Source organism: Apium graveolens, chromosome 8 (genome assembly GCF_009905375.1).
Source record: "Apium graveolens cultivar Ventura chromosome 8, ASM990537v1, whole genome shotgun sequence".
NCBI lineage: Eukaryota > Viridiplantae > Streptophyta > Magnoliopsida > Apiales > Apiaceae > Apium > Apium graveolens.
The window spans coordinates 76,212,430-76,228,402 of NC_133654.1; the positions used below are offsets into that span (position 1 = coordinate 76,212,430).

Below are 15,973 nucleotides of genomic sequence, written 5' to 3' on the forward strand. Positions count from 1 at the left end.
GTAAGTAGTTAATTGGGGTTCATGCTTATTTAATTATTAGATTAAAGGTGTGTGAGTCCTCATTTCCTAACCCCGAGATTGAGGGGGTCACAGCGGCTGCACGCAATATCAGCGCGGGTGCGCCGACCTCCTGCCAAACACTTTATTTTCCTTTTCTTTATTCCTTGCAGCTTCGTGCCAATCTTTCAAGCTTTTATTCCAACACATCCAAAACACCATATTGGCATCAAAACAATGCTAATTCACCTGATTCGAGAAGTAAAGCCTGAAATGCAAAAACACTAGAAAACACGTTAAAACACAAATAACTTGAGTACAAATACACCAACTCAAAGCTTATTAGAGCATAAATAAGTGTCATAAATTCCACTTAACAGGCTCCACCAGACACTGTATCGAGCATAAGTCTAGACTGTGCACCCAAACCATTATAGAAATAGTCTATAATCATCCAATCAGGCATGCCATGGTGTGGGCACTTCCTTAGCATCTCTTTATATCGATCCCAAGCCTCACACAGAGATTCTCCGGTTTGCTATGCAAACTGAGTAAGAGCATTCCTGATTGCAGTAGTCTTCGCCATAGGAAAGAATTTAGTGAGAACTTTTGAGCAAGATCCTCCCATTTGGTGATAGACCCCGGTGGTAGGGAATGTAACCAGCACTTTACTTTATCCTTCAGACAGAATGGGAAGATTCACAACTTTATAGCAACTTAGTCACCCCATTGAACTTGAAAGTGTTGCAGATCTCGATGAAATCCCTGATGTGCATGTTGGGGTCTTCTGTCGGAGAGCCCCTAAACTGAACTGAGTTCTGTATTATCTGAATCGTGCTCGACTTGATCTCAAAAGTGTTTGCCGAGATGGGTGGTCTGATAATGCTCGACTGAATATCATTGATCTTAGGCTAAGAATAGTCCATCAAAGCCTTAGGAATTTCTTATTGATCTCCCATCACTACTAAAGCTGGTTCCTCGACTTTCTCTTCTTTTTCTACTTTCTCTTCATCCTCAAAAACTTCCCTTCGAATCACTACAGCTTCCTCCTCAGCTTGATCCAGAGTTCTCTTACGAGCCCGTGAACGCGTATGCATACACGCTCGCTAGAGTACCTGAAACACGAAAAGGAAAAGAGTAGGTAAGTAACAATATCTGAGACAATGAACTTTAACGATCACTGATGACAAACATATAAACTAAAAGTTAACACCGAGTCCCTGGCAGTGACGCCAAAAAACTTGTTAATCTCTAAACACGCGCTAATAATTCACGCAAGTATACGCGATCGCAAGTAATATAAAATTATTTCTAGTTTGTTCCCACATAGACTAGTTTAGGTTAACTTTGTGATTTATGCACTTATGCAACAATGATATGGCTATTATTCAATGCTAAGATGAGTAACAATTTGGGTTTTGATTATACTACGATTAACTATTGAAAATTATACTAGAGAACATTAACTAAGAGATTAAAGAGAATTACATAATATGTACCACAAACATGGGATTCTAACTTCATTAAATACTTCATTTAATAGCCTTTTTGTTCTTAACCTTAGCATGTAATGGTGATGACACTAATCAGATAACACGAAACTGATAAACGCCAACTTTCGTTGTACGAATATTATACTACCAGACATCCACAAAAGAGATAGAAGCTGAATAGACACCAATTATATTGAGACCCTATATGTCTATAGGAATTTGACAACATAAAGATTTAATGCACAAGTTATCTATCGTGATTATATAGGGCAAGTAAGATGGTTAAAATTACCTACGAATCATGCATAACAATAAGACATGAACCTATGCTAGCATGGCAAGTTCTAAACCCTTAAATTCACTTTTGCTTCATTAAAGATTAACATGCTATCTTATAAGTTCACGACGCTCACAAGACGAATAAGCACAACCAATACTAGGTTGTCATACAATCACTACACACTAAGGCATCGAAATAAATTAACTAAAGAAATCCATAAATAAATACGCTAGAACCCCACGATAACAATTAGCCCATAATCGGACTCATCATCAACGTGGGTTCCGATGAAAGCATGGTATAACAAATGTAGTCTTTATAAAACAATTACTAAAAAGAGTACGTAATCCAGAGTATTAGGTTCAACAAAATAAGAAACGAGCATCCAAGATTACAACTTAGAACAAAGATTCATAAGAATAAACTAGATCGTCTTCTCCTTCATTGAATTGTGCTATAGGTCTTCCTGTCGTCTTCTACTTAAGCAATGTTATGAAAAATGTCTTTTTATCGTATTTAAATAGCAACCCAATTAATCCAAAAGCCCAGAAAAACAGTCTTCTAATTGAAATAGGAATCTGGAATCCCGACCTGGCGCAGCCGCGCCCTTCACTAGCGCGGGCACGCTGATATTCTGCTTTTCTGGCGCGGGCGCGCGCTAGCACAGCGCGGGCGTGCCGGTCTTCTGGAAAAACTGAAATTGCCTTATTTTCTTGCTGCAATGAGTTGGTCTTCACGAGCGTTTATTCCTTGGACACCATCCTAACATCGTATTAGCATCAAATTAATGCCAATTCACCTAAATTCTGGATTAATGCCTGAAATACAAAAATACTAGAAAATACATTAAAACACCAATAACTTGAGTACAAATACACCAATTCAGAGATTTATGGAGCGTTAAAAATTGTCATAAATGTCACTCAACATTGATACAGGAACTCTATGTCGCATCACGATTTCCTTGATATTTAAGTGCACTAACTTGTCAAGCGAAAATCTTTTATTGATCAGAAGAAAATGTGTCGACTTCGTTAGTCTGTCGATAATAACCCATATTGCGTTATGATTTTCCCTGGTTCTTAGAAGTCTTACTATGAAATCCATCGCAAGATGTTCCCATTTCCATTCCGAAATATCCAGTGGTTGCAGTAATCTACTTGGACGCTAATGTTATGCCTTGACTCGTTGACACGTATAACATTTACTTACCCATTCTATTATTTCCTTCTTCATGTCTGGCCATTAAAAGTTTTCTTTTAGATCCATATAGATCTTTGTGCTTCCGGGATGAATAGAATATCTTGAGTTGTGAGCGTCTCACAAAATTTCTTCTTTCAATTCTTCTATATCAACTAACCATATTCTCGAGGAAAATTGTAGAATTCCCTTGTCGTCCTTCTGGCTCGTAATTTCTTCCCGTGTTAAGTTTTCACTTTCATGACTCATTATCTCTTCTTGATATCTTTGAATCTTTTCCAATAATTCTTGTTAAAATGTTACTACATAATTTATCTCGGTAGATTCTTCTGAAATACAAACTTCAGTTTCCAATTTCTCAAATTCTTTGATTAATTCTTCTGAAGAAGTTAGCACGTTCAATCTTTCTTTTCTGCTTAGCGCATCTTCTACAATATTCCCCTTTCCTGGGTGATAGTTGATCGACACATCATAATCCTTGATCAATTCTAGCTATCATCGTTGCGTCATCTTGAGCTCCTTCTGAGTGAAGATATACTTCAAGCTTTTGTGATCAGTGTAAATTTCACACTTCTCACCGTAGAGATAATGTATTTAGAGTTTCAGTGGGAACACTATTGCAGCTAATTCCAAGTCATGTGTCAGATATTTTTGTTCGCGAGGTTTCAATTGTCTGGAAGCATTTGCAATCACATTACCATGCTGTATCAGTACACATCCCAATCCTCGGTAGGAAGCGTCACTGTAAATAACAAAGTCTCCTTGATTGTCTGGTAAAACCAATACATGTGCGGTTACCATTTGATTCTTTAATTCTTGAAAGCTTTCCACACATTTCTCATTCCATATAACCTTTTCATTCTTTCGAGTCAACTTGGTTAATTGCGTACCTATCTTCATAAAATCATTGACGAATCTTCCATAATAACCAGCCAATCCCATGAAACTCCTGACTTATGTAGGCGTCTTCGATCTTTCCCAATTCAAAATAGCTTCAATCTTTGCAGGATCAACATTAATTCCTTCAAGACTAATTACATGTCCTAGAAATTTTACTTCTTCTAAGCAGAACTCGCATTTAGAAAATTTCGCGTAAAGCTGTTTTTTTCTTAAAATTTCCAAGGCAATTCTTAGGTGCTCTGTGTGCTCTGCTTCAGTCTTTGAGTAGATCAAGATGTCATTAATAAATACAATCACGAACTTGTCTAAGTATTTCTTAAAAACTCTGTTCATCAGATCCATGAATGTTGCTGGTGCATTAGTCAACCCAAACTCCAATACGTGGAACTCATAGTGACCATACCTGGTACGAAAAGTAGTTTTAGGAATATCCTCTACCTTAATCTTCAATTGATGGTAGCTTGATCTTAAATCAGTCTTGGAGAACCATGCTGCTCCCCTTAGTTGATCAAACAAATAATTAATCCTTGGTAAGGGATACTTATTCTTAATGGTTAACTTGTTCAGCTCGCGATAGTCGATGCACAATCGCATACTACCGTCCTTCTTCTTGACAAACAGAACCGGTGCACTCAATGGGGATACATTAGGTCTTATAATCCCTCTATCCAAAAGATCTTGTAATTGCGTTGCCAATTCTTTCATCTCAACTGGTGCCATTCGATACGGTGCTTTTGAAACTGGCTCCGCTCCTGGCGCTAGATCAATGGTAAACTCAATTTCTCGATCCAGAGGTAACCCCATGGAAGTTTATTAGGAAATACTTCTAGAAACTCACATACAACCGGGATATCTTCAATTCTCGGACCTTCTTTGTTAACGTCTAACACATAAGCTAGATAAGCTTTACATCCTTGACGTAACAATCGTTTAGTCTTCATCATCGTAAGAAATTTCTTCTTCTGTTTCTTACCCCTAAATATTACCCTTGCCTCGTCCGTAGTTCGTAGATCCGCTTTCTTATTAGTATAGTCAATTTGGGCATTACGACCGGCTAACCAATCCATTCCTAATATAACATCAAATTCTCCTAACAGGTATCAAATCAGCGGAAAAGTGATGTCCTGCTATTTTGATATCACACTCTAGACACACCCGATCTACGGGAACTTGGTCCTCATTAGCTAACTTTATAATAAACGTCTCACCCAAACATTGAATTTTACTGCATAACTTATCAATAAATTCTTCAGAAATAAAAGATCTTGTAGCTCTAGAATCAATTAATACTTTTGCATTTACGGAGTTCACAGAAAGCGTACCTGCAACTACGTTCGGACTCTGCCTGCCTCCTTCATTGTCATATTGAAAGTCCTTTCCCTAGACTGATTCTATTGTGGTGGTGAAGGTGGTGCCATAATCCTTGGAACACTTGCTGCCATAGCTGGTCCTTTACAATCCATGGCAACATGTCATTTCCTTCCGTATTAGAAACACGTAACATATGTCTTCCATGTTGGGCATTCATTGGAATAGTGCCCCTTCCACTTACATCTAAAACATGTCACATTCGACTTATTGCAAACACCCGTATGTTTCAGACCACATGTCTTACAATATGCAATGGTGGTCTTGCTATCCTTTGCTGGTTCACAACTAGGAAAGGATATCCTGACCTTTGATTCCCCTGATCTGGCCTTCTAAAGTTCATATATTTGGTCGGGCCTGAAGTCCGGACTTCTTGTTAAACCGACTGAAAATTCACTTGTCGTCTTTCCTTTTGGGACATCTCACTTTCTCCTTCGATTATCATGGCCTTCTGAACGATGGACGTATATATTGTCAACTCAAAAACTGCTACTCCACTGCGAATCCATGATTTCAATCTCTGCTGATATATCTTCGGTCGTTTCTTGTAACGACCAGGAAATTTACGTTGTATTATATCATATTGATAATAAAATATGTGTATTAATATGTCATTACGTGTGATTATCTGTTGAAATCTAATTGTTACTTGTTACGTGCATTCCGTGTTATTTCTGTATTTTTAAGGTATTTTTCATATGTTTTATTTTGCATTCATCGCTTTCATTTCAAACATTTTACGACCCAAACAATGATTTTAAAGCCAGTATTTCAAATAAAATAATGGGCCTTATTTTTCATCAAACGGCTTTTACAATCGCAATATTCTGAACATCTGGATATTTTGTAAATTTTCTCGTTTTACGAAAAATGATTTTTCCGGGTCCCATTGGGTGTTAAAAACCCCACAAAAATCACATTTTTATTTTTATAAAATTATAGGACTTTCATTTATATTATTTCTTTGCATTTTTGCAATATTCACAATTTTTGAGAAATTTTGGCATATATATTGTATATATAAAATATTTATAAATTAAATTTTAATACCCAAAAATTACAAAATTAGGGGCTTATTAATTTTAAAAAGTGTAGAATTAGGGCCTTAATTTTAATTAGGAGTATTAATTTTACTACTATAAATAGCCTAATTTTTATTTAATTAATCATAATTAACAATTAAAAATCAGAAATTTCTTTGAAACCGGGCCGGGATTTCCAGAATCGGGTCGAGAATCAAACCTTGATTTCCAGCTGATTTCTGCATCAAATCGTGTGATTCAAGTACTCAAATCGAAGGTTTTGATCCGTTCTTTCTATTTCTTGCATCAATTTCATGTTTTAATGCCTTGATTTTGATTTTCGATTTCTAGGGTTTATGCTCGAATTAGGACTTTTTGATTCTAGGGTTATTTTGATGATTTGATGATTGATATAGCTTTGTTAGATGATTTACAGTTGATTCATGGTGTTTAATTGAACGAACGATGTCTATATAGTGATTCACGATTTCTAGGGTTTATGTCAGATTTTTAAAACACAACTCGATGATTTCTGTGAATTTTTGGTTCCTGAAAGTTTAGGGCTTTGATTGTGTGTGTTCATAGCTTTAATTTCCACTATAGAACGTTGAGTTTGGTTTACAGAATCGAAAGATGGGTTTTTGGCGGGAATTGAAGTTGGTTTTGATCGGAGAAATTGTTGCAGGGGTGTTTTTGGTCGATTTTAGCCTGAAACAGATTGGGGGAGTAATTTGGAATGTTTTGGGATCAAAAACAGTACCAAACGGTGTCCGTTTGGCCAGGAATTGAGACGCCGGAGTCCGGGAAACCCACCGGAATCTGGAAATTTTCCGGTGAGTTCATCCCCGACCCGGAATGTTCTTGGTGACCCAGTTGCAACCCGATTTGCAACTCGGGTTTGATCTGATTTTGTCAGGAATTGTTTTCTGACATATGTTTCTGAATTTTTAATTTTTAATTTTATTTTTATTTTGAAAATCAGATTTATTTATTTTATAAATTGATTAATTAATTATTTAATTAATTGATTTATATTATAAATAATTCTGAATTATTTTCTAAAAATCAGATTGAATTATTTTCTTAATTATTTATTATTTATTATTTATTAACTATTTATTAATTATTTAAAAATGATTAATTGTTTTGATAATTAATCAAATAATTTTTAATAAATCATAATAAATTCATTTTAATTCCAAAAATTATAGAAACATCATTTTTAATTCTGATTTTTCTTAAATAATGATTTAAAAATTATTTTTGAGTTTTAAAAATTAGTAATAATTATTTATAGTGAATAAAAATTGGAATTATCAGTGTTTAATTGATAATAATTCAACCGTTAGTCCGATTCGAGTGAAACGAAAGCCTGTTGACTCAGAAAAATGAATTATTTTCATTAAAAATAATATCAAAACTTGATTTCTTCTAGAAATTAGTTGATTTTGTTACTTGTTTGATTATCAGTCGAAATGCGTGCCGAGACGAGTCCGAAAAATTCCGGAAAAATGGGAAACGAGTCAAATAACGATCAGTTGAGCGATCAGCGAGTCGATTTTGGTTCTAAAAATTATTTTAACTATAAAAACATGGTTATGTGCTTATGTGCTTATGTGTATTACATGGTTAATTGAGTCTTATTTGCTAATAAATAATACATGAGTCACTCATAAGTGCATGGGTAGATGTTAGGAACGGTGTGAAGTCGATTCAAGATGCAATTGAAGTACGAAATGACTTAATCAGTCTATTTTTGTAATAACCCCAAAATTTTCAACTTTTTGTAACCCTTGTGAATAGTGTTTTAGCTGAATGAGACAACTTTTCATGCCACACTATGTAGGGGTTCTGTTATGGATATTCTGGGATATTATTAGTACTCTATGTGGTATATAAGTGTATGTAAAGATCGTCAGAATCCAATTCCCGAACACTTGGATTTTTTCCCGGAAATCCACTAGGTACGGAGAGAATTGAGTATAAGGTAACAGGATAAAAAGGGATTTAAATTAAAGGATTATGATAGAGGATCATAAAAAAGAAATATAATGTATTGAGAAAGGTTGAGGGAACCTAAGTAATAAGATCCCGGGTATGATCCTTCAAACGATAAACGAGAACGAAAGTTAAGCGAACCGTATAACAGATCAGCGGTCATTAGGCAAACAATTAGGAAGTTAATCAAAGGGATTAGTGGGGATGATGTCATCCAACCAATAGAAAGAGGACCAGGAGGGGAGGATGACATCATGAGGATGATACAAGCATGACATGGGAAGGAAGGAGGTGTGGTGGCTTTGTAACCACACAAATTCAAGGGCAAGAAGGTAATTGACTAAATCAAACACAAAAACAAATCAACCAAGCCAAGCAAATTCATTCTTTATCAAAATTAAAAAGAAACCAAGGCCTTGTTCATCTTTGCTCTCGGCTTTTCACTATTCAAAAGGCAAGAAAAATTCAAAAATCAAAGATCCAAGCTTCCTAAATTGGTGAGTAAATTCCCTAATCATCTTCTGCTTAGTTAGGGCTATATCATGAGTTTAAGCCATTAATTCCTTCTCAATCTTCTTCATTTAATCAAAGAAGAAGACTATGAATAGTGTTTTCAAGTTTTTAACTTGAAGTTTTTTCTTGTTTTCCTTGAAGATCCAAGCATTCCTAAGACTTCTCAAAGCTTCTTAAGGCTTCCTAGCTCCTCCCACCACTTCAAGGAAGGTATACCATCTCCAAACCCTAGATTCCTATGTATTATAAGATGATTTTGATTAGTAGGATGATATTGTAGCTTGTTGTTGTGATTAGAGTTTGGGATTTGAAATGGTAGTGAAATGGAATGGTAAATGTTGTGGTTTTGATTAAAAGAACTTAAGTATGATTAAAGTTAAGCTTAGGCATAAGTATGAATGATTAAATTGAATTGGTTGGGGTTGTTATGATGTGATAAGGATGGATGTTGGTTGTATGTTGGATTTGAGGTTGATTTGGGTTGGTTTTGAATGGTTTAAAATTGGGAATCGCGTAAACATAGCCGTCATAACGTCCGATTTTCTTTGGACTGTTTTTGTGCATAGCATTATAACCCGAGAACCCCCTGCTAGATTATGACCACTGCCATGTTTAGATAGCTCATGTTACGAGCTTCGTTTTGATATGTAGTTCGTTCGATTCCGATGCACGGTTTAGGAGAAACAACCGTTTCAAGTAACGGCGTTTCGCGAACGAAACTTTTCCCCTCGCCTTACTTTGAAACATAGGTTAAAGACCAAAAAGGGTTAATTAATGTATGAAACATTTATGGTAAGTGTGTTAGGCAGTTGGTAAGACACTCGCGAAGGAATCGCTTTAAAACTCGTAAAGGTTAAATTATTAAAAATGGTGGAGCCGAGGGTACCCGAGTGACTTAAGCGAATCAGTGAGCGCAAAACATGCGTTAGAGTCTAAGTTAGTTAAAGTATAGATTTACAAGTGATTTTGGTTTAATTCCAACTTACTTGTTGTTTATAGGTTACCAGACTCGTCCCGAGCCTTTTATCACCCCAAGTCGCTCAGGCAAGTTTTCTACCCGTTATACTGTTGTTGTGATGTATATGTGTATATGCATGATCTTGTGATAAATGCATATTTGTTATTAGCAAATTCTTGCGATATATTGTAGCATGTGATATGGTATATATGCATGCCTGTTTCGTATTCTTGATTTATATATCTGTTGGTTCAAATGCTTATAGTTGCATAATACCTATGCTAGAGGATAGCGGTAACTTGCATATACCCTTAGTATAGGGACCCAAAGGTGAAAATATTTTCTAAAACCGGGAGTCGAGGATCCCGAGTAGATTTTGTATATATGGATATGGATATATATATATATATATTTATATATATATATGGTTATAGTTTTCCAAACTATTAATCGAATAAGGGTTATTCGATAACTTTATATTAATTATTGAATATTATTTCGAATATTATTCGAGGGCTTATGACTCCCTTATATTATTATTGAATATTACTTGGATATTCAATCGAGGATGTATGACTCCTTTATTTTTATGAATATTATTTATAATATTCATTCGAGGTATTATGACTCCGCTTATTACTAAAATATATTCTTTATTTTATTAAAGAATAAGGTATCAATAATCAAACTTATTTTCGATTATTCAAATAAAGATAATACTTTCATATAAGTGTATATTTGGTTATTTAATACTCGTTTCAAGTATAAGTTTTAATACTTCTACTTCAATTATTTTTATAAAGATAATTCTTTATGAGAATATTATTTAAATAATAATATTCAGATATTTTCTAATATATCGGGACTGATTTATTTCATTAAATCATTTTTACTCCAAACACTCTTTAAAGTGTTTTCGAGTCTTCAAAATGATTTTTAAAAGTTAGAGCGGATCCCAAAACTCATTTTTATATTTAAGATCTTCCTTTTAAGGGGATTTAAATACTCGCTCAAAACCTGAGGGATCCGGCTCTATGGTGTATTTTATATTCGCAACAAGGTTGCTGTTTTGATAAATGAATTGATTACTTGCCCAATGTTCGGGAAGTAAGCCCATCTAATTGAGTCGGCATAAGCGACAGGCCGGGGTACGGTCTATCAAAGTGTAAGTGGCTGGGTGGCAGTCCATCAACGCGTAAGAGGCCGGGTGGCGGTCCAGCACAAGGTCCTTATGTGGCCAGGGTGATGACCGGTGGGGGATTCATCCATCTACTAGTAGAAAAGGTTACTTATTGGTATCTTTGCCTGATCAACAAGATATCTGGTTTATGCCAAAATTCTTTTCCTTTCCAAAATTCATTGGATGTTTCAAACTCTGTTCATACTTTACAAAACAGAGGTTCCAGGAAATGTTTAAGAGATATATATGTGGATATATATATATATCGGGACTAAATAAAGTATCTCGTAACTTTATTTCATTCAATAATATTTCAAAGATTGAATCTATTCAAGTCTTAACTTATGGTCTCATCTATGGGATGTTTTTTTTAAAAAACTTATAATACTTTGAACGGTGGTAGTTCAAGTAGCTTTATAAATGATATAAGTGTAGTGAAGTATTGGTAACTTCATTCCTTGTTTTTACTTATATCTAGTAAGTAATTATCTTACACATGATAAAGATTCTAGTAAGTATCCATTTAGATACTTATATTATTGTTATCACTATGTATTATCTTGCGAGCTGTAAGGCTCACTCTTGCTTTATTTCTTCATCACACAACAGCAGTTAGGAGAGATGGCCAGACTCCAGCAGACCCAGCGCAAGCACGTGGGAAGCGTCCCGCGTCTTCCCGATGATGTTGTAGCTGCTATAGCTGCAGAGGTAGATCTATTGTAGTTCAGACCATCTACTTTTGAGAATTAAATTATTTATAATTATAACTTGTGGCAGATAATGGCAATTAACTGTAAATTTATCAAGTAATCATTTTGGGTTGTAATAACTTTTAAATGGTGGATTCAAAGACTTGTACTTATTTCAATTTCATCTCTGAGACTATAACGGGTTGTGGTGTGTGTTAGTGTGGGGTCACAGCATAAGGTTATTATTATTAATTAAGTGAAGTGATATTGTGGAAAGAAAGACCGTGACGACCCGGATCCCCGACCCCGGATCTGGGGGTGTTACGGAAATGGTATCAGAGCTAAGCGTTATAAACCTCAGAGATGATGCGATGATATAATAATAAACTCACAAAGATAATAAGAACTCTTGCCAAGTTCATGGTCGGACTACTTAAAGTAGTACTGACAGTTAAAACCCTTACGGGAACCCTTATAAGTATCATGATAGTAACTTAGCTCGTTTAATGTGTAGGCGCCTGAGATAGGGGACCCTGAGATGTTCGAGCGCGAGCATGATGAGGCACTTCTAGATGTTAAGGATCAGGAGGAGCCTGAGATGGAGGAGGATGAGGAGGACCCCTCAGAGGAGTCAGAGACGGAGGTCATTGCTATTTCAGATGAGGAGGACCCCTCAGAGGAGTCAGAGACAGAGGTTATTGCTATTCCAGATGAGGAGGACCCGGATGAGATCCTAGTAGCTGAGGAGCGTGTTGGACCTATGGTAGTGTATGCTGGTATCCCTTTACCCACACTTCCGGTGGTCAGAGCTCCTACCCCTCCACCACTATCCTGGATTCCCGATGATGACAGCTCAGAGACCCATACTTCCGAGCCTAGGCAGACCGAGGAGGCACCCTCAGCGGCTCCGGATTCACCACCTCTTGACCCTGCCCACAGGCAGTCTTCGTTAGCTCATGGATATGTTCAGGATGTATTGAGGACCCGAGTGGCTGTTGCCGAGGGCCGACTGGATGAGGCCAGGAGGGAGTTGGATGCAGAGAGGGCGGGTAGGCATACCCGAGCTTATGAGACTAGGGCTTCTATACCCGATCCTTGAGGAGGGAGCTTACGGGGATAGAGCTCACGTCCCGAGCGAGACTCAGATCTCTCCAGGGGGACAGGCATGGTAGGATCTCCAGGCGGCAGGCCGACTATATCTTCCGTCGTGCGATGGAAAGGGTATGGGAGCTGACCCGCTCCGGTGTGTGATTCAGGATTGATGATGGAATAGTCTAGTTGTTTAGTTAGCCGAGGCCTTAGTAAGAGCCAATTTTTCGGGATAATTGACTTGTATATAGCATCCCTTTTTCTGACTAGACAGATAGACTCTTGTGTATCACTTTTGGGACAGATGACTGTAGCACTGTTGTACTTTTGACCAGATCAAACTATGTATTTCTCGCATTATGTATATATTTGTTTCCTTTCGGTTCAATTCCATAGTGACGGGATCACTGTTTTTATCATTATTATTACTGCACTTCGTATTAGAACTTTCTTAAAATAATAGAATTGCGATATACGTTCTCCCCATTATAAGAGCTGTGCAAGGCACAATGTTGTATATGATTGCGACCTAACGTTGAATTTTCCCAATAATTTTTTTTTTAATTATTATCAGAATCATACCGCCAAGAAAGATTGGAACTAGGGCGAACCCTGGATCTGAGGACCAGGGAAGCCATAATCAGGACAATAGAAACCAAGAACACAGTGAAGAGGAAGATGAGGATTATGTGGAACAGGATGACTCCCTGTATGAAGAGGAAGAGGAAACATATGATGTTGAGGGATTTGAGATAGAGGCTGAAGAAGGAGAAACCGAGGTTGAGCAACCAGTACCAAACCCAGGCATGGATCCCATGGGCCAGTTCATGCAACTCCTAAGGCAGAATTTGGAACGTCAACCCAACCCACCCCCTCAAGGAAGTAACAATGTTGTGGCAAACTCTTTCAGGGCTTTTAAGTCCCTTAAGCCCCCTGAGTTCCACGGATCAGCCGACCCAGTTGAGGCAAGGGCATGGTTAAAGGAAATGGAGAAATCTTTTGAGATTTTGAGTACCGAGGAGGCACAGAAGACTGTATTTGCTACCTACCTTCTGAAAGGAGAAGCTAACTACTGGTGGGAGGCCAAGAAAAACATGGAGACAGATGCTATTATAACCTGGGAGAGATTTAGTCAGTTGTTTATGGGAAAGTATTTCCCGAGGTTTATGGAAAACCAGATGGAGCTCAAGTTCTTGGAGCTAAAGCAGAATAACTTGTCTGTAGCAGAGTACGAAGAGAAATTTACTGAGTTATCAAGGTTTGTGCCGGAGTTTGTGAGCACCGAGGAAAAGAAAGCTAGGAGGTTTCAGCAGGGACTGAAACCGTGGATTCAGAATAGGGTGGCAATCCTTGAGCTTACGGACTATGCCACTCTGGTGCAAAAGGCAACGATTGTAGAAGTTGGAAGTGAACAGATGCAGAAGGAAAGAGAGAAGAAAGGAATAAAGAGGAAAAGTATGAGCATGGGTGGAGGTTCCGCAGGAAGGAGCTTCCCAACTAGATTTAATCGAGGAGCAGTGTCCCTACCAGGAAGGAACACTGGGATTAAGCGGCCAATGAGTGTGAGTGTGAGCCAGGGCGACCAGAAGTCAACAATGTCCTATTCCAACCAGTCTCGACCCCCATTGCCAACCTATAACATATGTGGAAGGAATCACACTGGTGAGTGTAAAGGAAAGCCTGTAACCTGTTTTAAGTGCGGTCGGGAAGGCCACTACTCAAATAAGTGCCCATCATCAACCCCTGTCGTCATTCCAACCGCCACTTGTCATCAGTGCGGACGCCCAGGTCATTGGAAGAGGGAATGCCCAATGAACAAACCAGCAACTTCGGGAGCAAGCAGGGCTGCTTCTAATAAGCCACCTACTGCGAGGACTTTCAACATGACAGTCCAAGATGCTATGACAGATTCAGATGTGATAGCAGGTACCCTTTCTCTAAATTCAGTCAGTGCAAATGTTTTATTTGATTCGGGAGCAACTAAATCTTTTATATCAAAGGACCTTGCGCGTAAGTTAAGACTTAAGGCTGAACCCTTGATAGAACCCTTACAAGTAGAAATAGCCAATCATGAAATTATTCCTGTTAACCAGATTCACCCCGCCTGTGAGATAGGCATAGGGGAGCAATCTTTCAGTATTGATCTGATTCCTTTTAAATTAGGGGAGTTTGATGTGATTTTGGGAATGGACTGGCTATCTAGTAATGATGCTCAGATAGACTGTAAAGGGAAGAAAGTTAAGTTAAATATCCTCGGGAAGAAAGAAGTTATATTTAGAGGAAAGAGGCAGGCGCAGAAATTTTTGACCATGGCCCAGGCCAAAAGGATGCTACGAAAAGGAAGTGAGGCTTACCTAGCCTATGTGGTGGACACGCAGAAGGAGGTGCCCAACTTACAAGATATTCCAGTAGTCAACGAATTTGAAGATGTATTCCCACAAGACCTTCCGGGATTACCACCCGATAGAGTGATTGAATTTGCTATTGAGTTGGCCCCAAGGACGGCGCCAGTTTCAAAAGCACCTTACCGGTTAGCCCCGTTAGAAATGAAGGAATTAGCTATCCAATTGCAGGAACTCTTGGATAAGGGTATGATAAGACCCAGTGTGTCTCCGTGGGGAGCACCAGTTTTATTTGTTAAGAAGAAAGATGGGAGCATGAGGTTGTGCATCGACTATCGAGAGTTGAACAAGCTAACCATAAAGAACAGGTACCCATTACCTAGAATAGACGATCTGTTCGACCAGCTAAAGGATGCTGTTTATTTTTCCAAGATCGACCTGAGAACTGGATATCACCAACTAAAGATTAAACCCGAAGATATTTCCAAGACAGCGTTCCGTACCAGGTATGGGCATTATGAGTTTTTGGTAATGTCCTTTGGATTAACCAACGCCCCAGCAGCTTTCATGGATTTAATGAATAGAGTATTTAAGAAGTACTTGGATAAATGTGTGATAGTTTTTATCGATGATATTTTGATCTACTCAAGGACTGAGACAGAACATGCAGAGCATTTGAGGATAGCTCTAGGAATACTCAGAGAGGAGCAGTTGTATGCCAAATTCTCGAAGTGTGAATTCTGGCAGAATGAAGTACAGTTTTTAGGACATGTGATCAATAAAGAAGGAGTATTGGTCGACCCCTCCAAGATAGAGGCGGTCTCAAATTGGGAAAGGCCAACCACACCCACAGAGGTAAGGAGTTTTATAGGATTGGCCGGCTACTATCGTAGATTTATACAGGACTTTGCGAAGATCGCAGCCCCTTTGACCCGACTTACTCG

At 37.8% G+C, this 15,973-nt stretch overlaps 1 non-coding gene across 1 annotated transcript; it reads left to right on the forward strand.

Annotated features, from left to right (window-relative positions):
• The first annotated feature begins 461 nt into the window (after positions 1-461).
• On the forward strand, positions 462-568 carry LOC141682347 (small nucleolar RNA R71). The gene has a single exon (XR_012559748.1). It is a non-coding gene; the product is annotated as a small nucleolar RNA R71 (small nucleolar RNA).
• The last annotated feature ends 15,405 nt before the right edge of the window (positions 569-15,973 follow it).